Source organism: Lemur catta, chromosome 7, assembly GCF_020740605.2.
Source record: "Lemur catta isolate mLemCat1 chromosome 7, mLemCat1.pri, whole genome shotgun sequence".
Taxonomy (NCBI): Eukaryota; Metazoa; Chordata; class Mammalia; order Primates; family Lemuridae; genus Lemur; species Lemur catta.
Genome location: NC_059134.1, coordinates 104,222,004 through 104,234,862, shown reverse-complemented (window position 1 = coordinate 104,234,862; position 12,859 = coordinate 104,222,004). Strand labels below are relative to the sequence as shown.

Below are 12,859 nucleotides of genomic sequence, written 5' to 3'. Positions count from 1 at the left end.
AGTGCCAGGGTTAAAGATGTTTAAGAACTGCCTGGCACATGTTAGGTCCTCTATAAATAATAGCAGCTGCTGTGATAGTTCCACATGTAGCATAAGCTTTACCTTTAATAATCTGGGAGGCAGCAGCATGGTGGAAGGAGGGTAGCATTTCTGTGTCCTGGCCTAGCCACTTCCTAACTGTGTTATGTGGGTTGGTTATTGTCTCTACAATACAGATTGCTTATTTGTAAAAAATGTTATAACTTATCATATAAGATTATTGTGGGGACAAATGAAAATATGTGAATACATTTGGTAAAGCAAAGGCAAGTCCTTAACAATCTTTTGTTAACACCTTCCTTTGCAAATATAGATTGTGTCATTTTTTTAAATAATGGCTTTATTGAGACATAACGCGCCCGCTTGAAGCATATAATTTAATATTTTCTAGTATATTCATAGAAATGTGCAACTATCATCACAGTCACTTGGAATATTTTCATTACTCCAAAAAGAAACCTCATACCCTTTAGTAGTCACTTTTCATTTCTCGCTCATGTATTTTCTTTTCCTGTTCTGGGCATTTCATGTAAATGGAATCATACAATATGTGGTCTATTTGTAACTAGCTTATTTGTCTTAACCATGTTTTTAAGATTCATCTGTGTTGTAACATATATCAGTACTTTGTTTCTTTCATTTGCCAAATAATATCCATTGTAAGGAGAATACTACCTTTTGTTTATTTACCCGTTGATGGATACTTGGGTGTTTCTAATTTTTGGCTTTTAGGAATTATGCTTCTGTGAACATTTGTGTACAAATTTTTCCATGGACATACGTTTTCGTTTCTCCTGGATATATACATGTGACCGGAATTGTTGGGTCATATGGTACTTCTATGTTTATTCTCTTAAGAAACCGCCAGACTGTTCTCCAGAGTGGTTGCACTATTTTGCATTCTCACCAGCAGTGTGTGAGGATTCCAATTTTTCCACATCCCTGACAACACTTGTTTTTTGTGTGTCTTTGTGATCATAACCATCCTCTTGGGCATGAAGGGGTATCCTCTTGTGGTTTTGATTTGCATTTCCTTGATGGCTGAAGAGTGAGCTTTTTCCCGTGTGCTTACTGACAATTTGTCTGTCATCTTTGGAGAAATGTCTATTCAAGTTATCCTCCCCACCGCCTGCTTTTGAGTGGGAGTCACTCTGTATTGCCCATACTGGACTTGAACTCCTGGGCTCAAGTGATCCTTCCGCCTCAGCCTCCCAAGTAGCGGGCACTATAGATGCGTTCCACCAAGCCTGGCTTATTTGTGCATTTTTAAATCGGGTTGTCTTTATTATTGAGTTGTAGGAGTTTCTTATGTATTCTGTATATAAGTCTTTATCCAGATGTATGACTTCTAAGTATTTTCTCCCCTTGTGTTGGTTGTCTTTTCACTTCTTGATGGTGTTATTGAAGCACAAAAAGCTTTAATTTGATGAAGTCAAATTTATCTATTTTTTCTTTAGTCCCATCTGTTTTTGGTATCATATTTAAGAAGGCTTTGCCGTATCTAAGGCCACAAAGATTTTTACTCCTATGGTTTTTCCTAAGAGTTTTGATTATTTCATGTTTAATGACTATATTTTATTGGATAGATAAAAGAACCTTATTCAAATGAAATCATTGTTATTTATTGTTGGATATTTAGGTGCCATGTATTTGTGGGCAACCTGGATTATTCTGTGGTGTTCCCCTATATCCTCTATAGTTAGACATTTCTCTTTTTTCTATTATAAACTCTTTGGACATTATTATATATGACTTTGTACTCAGTATAAACACCTTAGAATAAACTCACAGAATCATTAGGCCAAAGGGTGTGTAGATTTTAACATCTTGGTAACTACATCCAGAAAAATTACCCCAGTTATAGTTTCACCAACAATTCTGGCCAGTTTTAAGTTAATAAATTTCAAAAACTTTATTAGGCAAAAATTTGAGCATGCAGAAACAGAACAGTATGATGAAACTTCAGTTACCGAACTCTAACAACCATATACTTAAGGCCAGTCTCCGCTGCCCCCAATCTTGCTCTGTTGTGAAGGTTGGAGGGCAGTGGTGTGATCACAGCTTATTATAACCTCGAACTCCTGGGCTTGAGTGATCCTCGTGCCTCAGCCTCCCAAGTAGCTAGGGCTACAGGTGTGTACCACCATGTCTGGCTAATTTAAAAAAAATTTTTTTTGTTTGTTTTTGTAGAGATGGAGTCTTACTATGTTGACCAGGCTGGTCTTGAACTCCAGGGCTCAAGTGATCCTCCCACCTCAGCCTCCCAAAGTGCTGGGATTACAGGCGTGAACCACTGTGCTAGCCTTCTTTTTTCTTTTTTGTCCTTCAAAATTCAACTTAACTGAGGTCTGTCTTGTCTCACTTAACTCTCCTATTTCCCACTTGTCTCCTGTATTATTATATTTTGAAACTATTGAATTATTAAAAAATATAGAAAAGTACACATATTCTAAATAATTTTTCACAAGCTGAAATCCGCCTAGGTAATCAGTCCCCCACATGTCCCTTTGTGTCCCTTTCCAGTCATAACCACTCCCTAGGGCCAACCACTATTCTGACATCTAATGGCACTGATTAGTTTTGCCTTTTTTGTTCCTTAATTAATAGAATCTTACAGTGTATACTCATGTCTGATTTCTTTCTCTGGGCGTTGTTTGTGGGATTATCCATGTTATTGCATGCAGCTGTTGATTATTTGTTATTGCTATGTGAAATTTTGTTGTATTATCTATTCTGTTCTTGATGGACATTTGGATAGATGCTAGTTTTAGGCTATTACAAATAGTGCTGCTCTGAACATTCAGAGTTTACGTCTTTTGTTGAGTAATATAGGCACTCCTCGTGGGAATATACCTAGGGGTGAAATTGCTAGGTCATAAGGGTGTGTGTATGGATAGTATTGGAAAATTGTGGCAGGATCTACTAAAGTGGTTGTACCAAACTGCACTTCTACCAGCAGTGTGTGAAAGTTCCATTTACTCTGTATCCTCTCCAATATTTCATATTTTATCTGTTTTTTTTTCCTGTTTGTATTAGCACTCTATTTACTGCTTCACGATAAATTATCCCCAAACTTAGTGGCTTAAAACAGCAATAAATATTTATTATCTCACAGTTTCTAGGGGTCAGGAACTTGGGAGTGGCATGGCTGGATGCTTCTGGCTTGGGTGTGATTAGCCCTCTGAATGGCTCAGTGGAGCTGGAGGATCCTTTACAAGGAGGCTTTACATGCCTGGCAAGTTAGTTGTGGCTGTTGGTGGGAGCCTCAGGTCCTTTTCCCCTGGGCCTTTGCCAGGGATGTCTGAGTGTCCTGCTCTCAGTACATAGTGGCTATCTTTCCACTGAGGGAGTGCTTCAAGAGAAAGAGCACCAAGTGGAAGCTTTCATTTTTACGACCTAGCCTTGGAAGTCAAGTAGCATCTAATTTTGCCGTGTTCTCCTTGTCAGGTGAGGGTCACTCATGGCCCAGCTTATGTTGCATGGGCAGGGGAGTTGGGCTCCATTTTCTGAAAGGAGGAGTGTCAGAATTTGTGGATTTTTAAAGAAGTTTTATTTTTAATTGAAATGTATTTTAAAACAAAACTCAGTAGGATTTCCTTATTCTGGATAGGAATCTTTAATATGTGTTGTGAATCTCTTCACCTATTCTGTGGGTTGTCATCATGTCTTTTGAGAAAGAAGTTCTGTTAATTTTTTTCGTTTATGGTCAGTCCTGCCCATATTATTTTGAAGAAACTGTCCAAACAATTATTTTGTTTCTTCTATAAACATCAGTATATATCTTTCAAAGATAAGACTTTTTGTTTTAACCACAACTACAAAATTATCACAGCTTAAGGAAAAACCCACACAACAATTGCTTGATATTATTCAATACCTTGTCAGAGTTGAAATTCCCAGTTCTCTCAAATATCATAAATTTTTTGTATGATTTTCTAATGTTGGCAAATCCAAATAGTACCTACTCATTTTTTTTTAAGTCTTTAGGTCTCCTATCTATTTGTTGCACTCCCCACAGTGTTACAGTAACCTTATTTTCTGTACACTGGCAGTTGGATCTTGAGGAAATTTCTTTTTTGGGGAGATAAACTTTGCTGAACTCTTACGTTAAAACTTCTGTCAAACTGTTGTTGCTTCTTTGGTTGTACAAGTCTCTGGAGGTTGAATGTGGAGCCAAATTGAAGTATTTAAGGGCTTCAATTTTTAGGGCTTCCAACCTAAAACACATTGAAATTCATTCGAAGCCAAGTTCTATGCTTAAAATGTAATAATAACGTTCATTTTGAAATGTACTTTCTACCTCTTTTCTTTGTGTTTGTGAGGCCATGTGACAGTGCATTTTCTCGGTTTTCTGTACGAGGACAGTACACTGACTATGAGCCGGGTAATCTTGAGTGCACCATACCTTCTCTGGTAGTTTAAAATGTTGCAGGGCATAGTCAGCATGAGTCTACTTCTTGTTAATTAGACTTTCCGTGTTTATCGTCAACTTGTATTTTTGTCCTTGTACTGTCTATTAGCTTTCCATCTCTCATTGCTGGATTTTAAGTTGTTATGATCAACATTTTAAGGGTTGATTACCCAAAATTCTTAAATTCTTTCTTAGGCCACCTTTAATTTCTAGATTTCCCCAGTCTCTGTCTTTCATTTCTAACGGAAACTTTCATTATGAAAAATTAATTACAGTGTGATTAGCCTGTACCTTAAAGAAGTGGACAGATTATTTCTTAACAAGCATGCATATACAAAGTTTAAACTTAAAAAATTTTCTTAATTCCAATTGTATTTTAAAAGTATCGTTCATATTCAAGTAAGAATTTAGTATTGCTAAATGAATGTACAGAAGTGATAGCGATTTTTGTCTACTGTTTCATTCAGCAAGTATCTGGGTGCCTACCTGTGCCAGTGCTTTCTGTGCTTTGGTCATACAGCAAGTCCTCACTTAACGTCATCGATAGGTTCTTGGAAACTGATTTTAAGCAAAATGACATATAATGGAATCAGTTTCTTCCTCATCAATATTATAATGAAATAACGTTATTTAAGAATCTGCTGTACATTGTTTTCCTTAAAGTCACAGTTTTGAAGAAGCTCCTGATGCCATTAAGTGGGGGCTTAACTGTACATGGTTAAAGAAGATGGACATGGTGCTGGTACCCTCAATGAAATGCTCAGGACGTTGTCTCAAAAGAAATACAGTGTAAGCTACATATGTAATCTTAAATTTTCTAGTAGCCACGTGAAAAAAGTTAAAAAACACATAAAATTAATTTTAACATATTTTACAGCACCCAATACATTCAAGATATTATCATTTCAACATGTAAACAATAGAAAAATTAATGAGATATTTTTACTTGTTTTGTACTAAATCTTTGAAATCCATTGCTTATTTTACACTCAGTGGTATATCTCAGTTCATACTAGCTACATTTCAAGTGCTCAAAAGCCTTATGTGGCTACCATAGTGGACAGCATTTATCAGAATTATTATCATCATTATCATTGCTCACATGGAGTTGCAGAAGGTGCTGACCAAGAACTCAAGAAAACAATAGCTTGGAGGGGGCTAGAGCCAGAGGAGACCAGGGAGACAACTAGGAAGCTATATCCATCCTCCAGGCAGTAGCAGAAGATGGAGAGAAGGGAAATATTATTAATAGATACTAAGAAGGTGAAACTGACTAAAGTTTTGATGGATTGCATTGGGAGGGAAAAGAGAAGCCAGGGCTGCTTTCCAGGCTCTGTCTTTCACAACTGGGGTGTACCTTTTACTGAGATGGGCAAGACATGGTGAGGAAAACATTCAGTTGGGTGGCCAGTGTGTGATGGAGAGCGAAAGCTCTGTTTTGGAGGTTAAATATGATGTGCTTGTGAGATATTCAAAGGGGAATGTCTACTAGTTGTTGGGTGTCCGTGTTTGAAATGCAGAGATGGTTGTTTTGGTTTTATAAATTTGGATCTCAACTATGTTTATGGAGAGAGGTAATTTAAAAACCCATGGAAATGGCTTCATTTATTCAACAAAATTTGTTCTGAGTCCTGAGGGCCTTGTTTCAGTTGCTGGGAAACAGCGTGATTTTACTCTTAGCAAATGTGGTCAGCTGAGGAGAGTGTAATGTAGGGAGTGTCCACAGCCTGAACTCTGTGGGAACCTCTACATTATCAGTCCTATAGAAGAAAGGAGGGGAGGAACCCTCTGGCTAAGGAGACTGAGAAGTGGCAAATGAAAAAACAGAGGGGAGAGTCTGATACCAAAGAAGCCAAATGAGGAGAACATTCTAATAAGATAAACTGTTTTGAATGCTGCTGAAAGTGAGGTTAAGATGAGGACAGAAAAGTTTCATTTGGATTTAGTCCCACTTGGAGGTCACTGGTGACTCGAAAGAGCCGTATCAGTTGAGTGGTACAGATAGATACCCGATTGGAATGAGTTGAAGAGGGAATGCTGTCAGACAAAGGGCTCATTTTCTTTCTTTTAAATAACCACTGCAAATCATTGAGAAGACCAGCCTAGTAGAAAAATGGACAAAGGATGTAAACAGACAGTTGGCAGAAAAGTGAAGTACAAATGGCTCTTAAACATACAAATAATGTTCAGCCTTTCTCACAAGAGAAAAAGCAAATGTGTTGTCGACAGGGTGTGGGGGGAAGCAGGCATCCACACATTGCTGGTGGGAATGTGGGTAGTTCTGACCTCTGTGGAGAGTCGTTTGGCAATGTGCATCTAATTAGAAAGGCATGTCCTTTGATCCAGCAGTTCCACTTCTGGGAACACTGGCATTTTTTTGTAATAGCAAAAATTGAAAAATAAATGGTCAAAAGTGGTGGCCTGGTTAAATCTACAGTAAAACTAAAGGAAGGTCTATACCAGGTAAAGCATTATATTCTTCAAGAAAGTAGAATGTTTTTTTCTATCATGCTATTAGCCAGGTTCTTTGAGAGTGATTTTTTTTTTTACTCTAAAATTGTTAAAAACTGAGAAACATACAAGTGAGTCTGATATAGGCCACAGAAGGTATATAGAAATGTGCCTTTGAAAACAGGTATGTCAAGCTTGTTATTCTGCCTTGACCTTGTACCTTTTAACATGTTTCATATAAGTCATTAGTCTACATTTCCTTCTCCAGGTAACTGTTAGGATTCTTCTCAGTGGACTTTGTCCTGTTTTATATATGTACTGGGTTATACACCACAGGAAACATGGGTATGGCAAATCTTACAAGCTTTATGGGTGAATTCACACTGCAGTTTACCTTACTGCGTCTAAAAAATAACTACACCTCCTATCAGCAGAGCATCAAGTTTTGCTTGGTTTGACTCATGGACAAAGTAAGGAAGTATCTAATGCTGTTTGGGAATTCTGAATGTAGCAACAAGGTCTGTACTATCTATGTAGGAGGAAGATTTTCTTAGTCAGCTTTTATAGGGTAAAGGGACAGTTCAAACCTTTTTGAACTCTATGTTCTCATACCACCTATATGCACCTGGCTGTAGTGACCTTTTTGCAGTTTGACCTTCTTTGGGGGAGATAGCAACATGTTTACATGTGGACTAAAGCAAAAACGGTAAACTAGGCCCACTGAAACAGAAAAATCAGTCTCCCAACAGAGTATGTTGATATTGTACAACTTTAAGTTCTCTGTCACTGGGACTCTCTAGTTTAAGATCTTGTTTAAATTTCCTCAATTTCTGAAGAGTTTGAGACTGGTATTTATCATTTTTTCTCTTTCTTCATTTCTTTGAGTATCCTGGTTTCACTTATTTTGTATTTTATATTTCTTTACTTCTTAGATCTAAGTGAATGAAGAATTTTAGGATTTAAAGAGTCATAAGTAACCATTAAGTCTAAACCTCTCATTTTACATGTAAGAGAACAAGCTCGAGGCAGCACGCAGTGGCTCATGCCTATAATCCCAGCACTTTGGGAGGCCAAGGTGGGAGGATCTCTTGAGGCCAGGAGTTCAAGGCCAGCCTAGGCAACAGTGAGATCTGTCTCTACAAAAAATAAAAAAAAGTAGCTGGGTGTTATAGCACACACCTGTAGTCCCAGCTACTCGGGAGGCTGAGGCAGGAGAATCTCTTGAGCCCCAAGAGTTTGAAGTTGCAGTGAACTGTGATGATGCTGCTGCACTCTAGCCAGGACAACAGAGCAAGACCCTGTCTCAAAATAAAATTAAAAAACAAAACAAAACAAAAAAACCCTACAAAGATAAACTCAACCCTCAGAGCTTAGGATAGTGCTATGAGTGTTTGTGTCCTGGGCTTTATGTTTTATCCATTTTTTAGGGCAATGATAAGAACCTATATGAAAGTGTTTTTTTGGTCTTAGGTATCTTATTTTGCCAGTTAAAAAAATCCCATCCTTGGGCTTGAGGTTTCACTGAACAGATTCACTCAGCTTCATGGTGTTCAGCATGTTTTTCAATCTACTTTTTAAACTTTTTTTTATTTTTTTAACTGTAAATTGACAGATTATAGTTGTATACATTTAATGGGGTATGAAGTAATGTTATGACTTATGAATATAATGTGGAATAATTAAGTCAAATTAATTAACATATTCCTCACCACAAATACTTACTTTTTGTGGCAAGAATATTTGAAATTTACTTTTACAATTTTGAATTGTGCAGAACATTATTTTTTACTATATTCACCATGCTGTGCAGTATATCGTAAAAGGAAAAAAAAACTTATTCCTTGTGTTTAATTGAGGTTTTGTACCTTTTGACCATCATGTCCCCATTCTTCCCCCCCAACAGTCTCTATACATTTATCTCAGATATTAATCACATGGTTGCCAGTATGCCATACAAAAAGTTTTTGTGTCTTTCTTGATTTTTGTATGCTGGATTATGGAAGTTTCAGCCTCTACATCAAATTAAACTTGATTGTGTACCTTGGCTGAGTCAACTAAATTCAGCTTGGTGACTGGGATCATGTAGTCTTTTGTACCATTGCTGTGCATCCTTGTCAACTGGTATAACAGAGGCGGTTCTCTGGGCTTTACTTTGGATGCTAATTTATAACGTGGCTCCATTTTTGCCTTTTTCTTTCTTTCTTTCTTTTTTTTTTTGAGATAGGGTCTCAGTCTGTCTCCCAGGCTGGGATGCAATGGCATCATCATGGCTCACTACAGCCTCCAACTTTGGGGCTCAAGTGATCCTCCTGCCTTAGCAGGACTATAGTATAGGCTCATGCCACCATACTTGGCTAATTTTTAAAATTTTTTTGTAGAGATGGGGTCTCACCATGTGACCCAAGCTAGTCTGGAACTCCTGGGCTCAAGGGATCCTCCAACCTCACCTTGGCCTCCCAAAGTGCTAGGATTACAAACATGAGCCATGACACCCAGCCTCCATTTTAATAGAGACTTAGAGTCAGTTGACTTCATGTATGCCTGCAGTGATTTGAGTGTCCATTAGGGTGCATAGCCAAACAGTGACGTAATCCTATCAGGTGCCCAAGTCCTTACTTAAAGTACTTTACATATATGATCTTGCTTTTAGAAGGTGGTGGTATAGATTTACCTTGGGTGTTTTGTATTACTTTACACAGTAGTCTTTTTGCAGCCTTAGTATGGTGATTTTTGATAATGGTTTAGAAGCCTTGGTATTCTTGCCTTGGCATGTATTAAAATGATTGGTGTTTCTGAAATTTAGCTGATAGAGTTACCGATATATATAATAATTTTTGTCATTGGAAGATGCCTTTGAAGACATGAAAATTATATTATTTATATTGGGTGTTTCTCCTAATTATGGGTATTTATGGAATTATTTTTGATTTTTGTATTCATAATTTTGTGGATAATTTTTTCTTCACAGTGTGCTAGGCATTGGAGATAAAATGGTGAATAAGCCCTCAGAGAGGTGGAATATCTTCCCATCTCATTTATCTTCCATCTCTTTAGACTGGATAATTTGGAGAACAGGTGAGGACACTTGCGGCAATGGGATCATTGAGATCCACATTAAGAGGGCACTCTGATGCAACTAAGTGGAGTTCCTTTTTTTGTGTGTCCAGGCTTTGGACTATCACCTGTCTATAATTGAAAGTGCATTTTTAGTTGCATGTGATACGTGATGTAAGGGGAAAATGACTTCTTGCATGTTACATAATAGTTAATGATTTCCTTTTATGTGTTTACATCAGCAAGGATATCATGGTCTTTATATTAAAAATTTATATGAGAGCATAGGAACAGATTACTGACTCCTGGGCTCAAAAAATCCTGCTGCCTTAGCCTTTTGAGTAGTTGGGACTACAGGTGTGAACCACCACACCTAGCTCATTTTTTAATTTTTTGTATAGATAGTGTTTCACTGTTACCCAGGCTGGTCTTTCGACCTCTTGGCCTAAGAGATCCTCCTACCTCGGCCTCCCAAAGTGCTAGGATTACAGGCATTAGCTACTGCACCTGGCCTGTTTTTTTGTTTTTAAATAAATTCAGTGTTCATATAAGAGTGATTTGGGAGTAAATCCTTCATTATCCTCAACTATAAAACAGGGCTAACTAATAATAGAATTGAACAGCACTTGTACGATGGCAACACAAAAGGCTTTTAAGAAATGTTCATTCCTTCTGTTCTCAAGTTTTATGATTAAGCAAGTACATTTAGATGCTGTTTAGTTGATAATCTGTTCTAATGTTTTAGGCTAAACTAGTCCCCATTCTTAAATTATATTTTTATAATTATGTTGTACTTGCATTGTCTTCATTGGCCTTAATCAGAGCCAGCAATTTTTGTTTTGTTTTGTTTTCTTGAGACAGAGTCTTGCTCTTGCTGCCTTGGCTAGAGTGCAGTGATGTCATCATAGTTCACTGCACCCTCAAACTCCTGGCCTGAAGCAGTTCTGCCTCAGCCTCCCCAGAAGCTGGGACAACAGGAGTGTCCCACTGTGCCTGGCTAATTTTTCTATTTTTAGTGGAGATGGGATCTTGCTCTTGCTCAGGCTGGTCTTGAACTCCTGAGCTCAGTCAATCTTCCCGCCTCAGCCTTCCAGAGTGCTAGGATTACAGGCATGATCCACTGTGCCTGGCCAGAGTCAGCAGTATTAAAAGAGAGGCTTTGTGATAGTGGCATGGCTGTTGAGAAAAATGTGTCTCCTGTAAGGAATGATTGGCAAAAATGAATATAAAATAAAAGTATGCTATTTCTTTTTTTCCCCCCGTCTTGATTCTTTTTTGGGGGAGGAGGCTCTGGGTCCATTTCCTTGGAGACAATAATCTAATGATGCCAGCTGTTAAACTGCGTATGATATTATTGATCATCAAATTCATATCTTTCTTTCGCTTCATAACTCTGTGCTATTGCCCCCATTATTTTTGAATGGTCTTTACTCTTTAACCGTGTACCCTTTTGATTTCGTCTTTTGTGATGAAAAATACTGTGGTTTCCTAGAAATTAAATATTTGAGAGAGTTCTCCCCTTTTCAGCTTTAGTGTTCTTTGGGGAGAAGCTTTCATCATCCTCATGGGTTTGCCTACAATCTGCATATGTTTAATTTTCAAAATAAACATCTCTTTCTCAGTTAGCTTTTTTAAGTGGTCTCATGTCAGAGTTTGTCTGGATACCGTCACTTAAATTCTTTCCAGGTTAGTATCTGGAACCTTGTGTCTTCATTTCCTGAGTGATGATTGATTGTCTAACTTCTCCTTTACCATCAACACCTTCTCAGTCCCCATAGACTTAAAAGCAGATTTTTTATTTTCATTCTATTTCCGCATCTATTCTTTTACCAAGTCATACGTAATTCTTTCTGTAACTTAATTTGCCCATGGTCTATAGCCATGATACTATGTTTAAAGCTTTGATTACTTAATTTTTATATTAGATTTGTAAGTTATTGAAGCAAGAAGAAAGTTCAGAGTTAATTATTCCCTTTATTTTATAGATGAAGAAATGGGTGCTCAGGTAAATGATTTGTTTTAGGTCACACAGCTAGTGAGCAGTGGATAGTACAGCTCTCTGGTCTCATCATTTAATACCCCTTCCCGGTCCAGCATTCTTCTTAAAAGGTTATTTCAATTTTTTTTTAAGCCAAAGTATTATATGTTCATAGTTTAGAATCTACTAGTTCTAGGAGATTGGGTAAGATAAACAGCAATCCCTAACCATCCCACCCTTTTTCCCCTTTCCTGAAGGCAACTCTGATACTTTGGACTCTTTCACCCAATTAAAAAGAAAATACATATATATATATATATGTATGTATGTATACGTGTATGTGTGTGTGTGTGTATTACCTTCATATATCTGAAGAGCATATTTGAAGATTTCATACTTGTGTGTATACTTGCTGTTTTATTACTTTTAGGCAATACTTACTGATTTTCTGCTATGGAAAGGTATAGAAGATAAAGATTAGCACCCTCTTCTCTCCTTAATACACCCTCTTGCCCACATTCTATCCTCCCCATCCTTCCAATATAGGTTTATGATATACTAATTTTGGTTAAATCAGTATTTAGCTTTATCATTATGACCATGTATGCTATTTTTGGCTGTTAAGTAGTAACTTACACTTTCCCTTCCTCAACAACTTTTGGTTTTCCCTGGAAGTGTGTGTGGCTTTTTTTAAATGCACTTATCACTAATTCAGGCTCAAACTTTTAGCCAGTTATTATATGTTCATGTATTCCATCAGCTTTACCTTTTTGAAGAAATCTTGCCCTACTCTAGTCTGGACTGCTGACTCTCCCTTTACCATGAACCTGAAGGTTCTTTTTGCCTCTCTCCTACACTGGCTCTCCTGTTCTGTGTTTTGTTTTGTCTTGTTGCTTTCCCTTGCTTTAATGGAGCAAGTCTCCAGT

General features: G+C 37.4%; 1 protein-coding gene across 7 annotated transcripts in view; it reads left to right on the top strand.

The window, feature by feature from the left end:
- PPP6R3 (protein phosphatase 6 regulatory subunit 3) overlaps positions 1-12,859 on the top strand; it is a 143,612-nt gene that overhangs the window by 25,411 nt on the left and 105,342 nt on the right. Inside the window, exon 2 of one of the 7 annotated variants that reach the window (XM_045558259.1) lies at positions 9,870-9,976. The exons of the other annotated variants lie outside the window; for them this stretch is intronic. The gene's annotated coding sequence lies outside the window, so the exon portion shown is untranslated. The remainder of the gene's footprint in view (positions 1-9,869; positions 9,977-12,859) is intronic. 7 annotated transcript variants of the gene reach the window in all.